At 37.3% G+C, this 1,548-nt stretch overlaps 1 long non-coding RNA gene across 2 annotated transcripts; it reads right to left on the reverse strand.

Moving 5' to 3' along the window:
• Positions 1-479: 479 nt before the first annotated feature.
• On the reverse strand, positions 480-1,548 carry LOC122278094. Of its 2 annotated transcripts, none has more exons than XR_006229286.1 (2): positions 1,409-1,548; positions 480-1,328 (listed from the first exon to the last, which is right to left on the reverse strand). It is a non-coding gene; the product is annotated as an uncharacterized LOC122278094 (long non-coding RNA). The 2 variants fall into 2 exon arrangements; XR_006229287.1 differs by having other exon boundaries at positions 1,405-1,538.

Consider the following 1,548-nt stretch of genomic DNA (forward strand, 5'->3'; position numbering starts at 1 on the left):
TATAAATAGAGGGGCTCTCATTTGTATAAATCACCAAGCAATAAGAGAAACAAGTTCTCTAGAGCATCTCTCTCTATCTTCTCTCTCTAGTTTGTTCTCTATTGTCTTGAGTCCTTTAGAAGGCTTACTTAGGAGCTTTGTGGGAGAGAAAGCCTCCTAAGGCCGCACGGGTCGAGTGAAGAAATTCTAAGTCCGTGACACTATGATATCATCATATTTCTCAAATCATACTAACTATATATAAAATAAGAAAAAATATCATGATGATTACAAATGTAAATCTAGGGAATGCTTAAGAGAAGTTGAATGGAAAAGATGAGGGCTGTCCCTACCAGTTGACTTTACCTGAATATCTGTGTCTTATTGTAAATATTTCTCTTACATATATTGAATGGAAAAGATGAGGGCTGTACAGTGAAATAAATTCTTCCTTTCTACACATACTATTATGATTAACAAAGGGATTCATGTATCATAAATGCTAAAATTCCAAAAAGGTCTGCAACTGCGAACATAAATGGTTTCTAAGTACGTAAATTCCCAATTAAAAGGAGGCACTAAGTGACAACACATTTGTTCAAAAGCAAGAAACTTTGCACTAATGGCGGGTCTGGCCATATTCAAATATTCATCTTACAAACGAAAAAAAAAAAATCCTCTGCTTTTCCACTCAAAGTTTATTTGTTAAAAACCTTCATATATAATATTGACAAGGATACAAAAGACATAAGAGTGTATAAATAAAAATAAGTAGCAAAATACCCCCAGAATCGTGTACTTTCAGATAGTTATGTGTAAACCACATGGCTACAAATTAAACACTTGTGCAAGTCTACAAATGCTTGTAAAAAGGGAAGCTCGAAACAGACTCATTGAAATATAAGTCCAAATGTGACACTATGAAAAGTGAAAGCTCTTTGAGGCATTTCATCGAATACTTCTCAGGTACCTCTATTTATTGCTTTTCTCTTCATGCATTAACAAATATTTTCGTGAAGGTCCAAATCTTTGCCATTGTTGAGATTTAGGGTTAGGGTTTCCAAATTTCGAAATTAGGGGCAATTGATGCTTGTTGATTTTGGACATTTCGAAATCGTGTGTTCAAGAAACACGACAAATGAGAGATTTCAATTCGGTTTAGGGCATGCGAAGAAATCATTGGTTGAAGAAACACTACCAATGGGGCACGGGTTGGTCAGAAAATAGCGAAGATGAAGAAGATGAGAAGAAGATGCGAACCAGTAAATGAGAATAACCTGTCTTCGTGTTTTGTCTTCGTGGTTGTCTGTGGGGAAGCTTGCTCTCGAAGCCGAATCTGATAGGGAGTGCTACGTTTCAGATGAGAAGAAGCAAATGAGAAGAAGATGAGGTTTCAGATGCGAAGAAGAAGAAGATGAGAGGTACCAACACTGGGAGTTTCGTCTTCGTGGTTCTCTGTGGTAAGTGGGAAGCTTGCTCCTGAAGATGCCGAAGCTCATCTGGGTTCCCAAAGCTTGCTGCGTTTCACCCTAGCTGATGTCAACGAAATGTCTCGTTTCATTATTACAC

Source organism: Carya illinoinensis, chromosome 10 (assembly GCF_018687715.1).
Source record: "Carya illinoinensis cultivar Pawnee chromosome 10, C.illinoinensisPawnee_v1, whole genome shotgun sequence".
In the NCBI taxonomy this organism is placed as follows: Eukaryota; Viridiplantae; Streptophyta; class Magnoliopsida; order Fagales; family Juglandaceae; genus Carya; species Carya illinoinensis.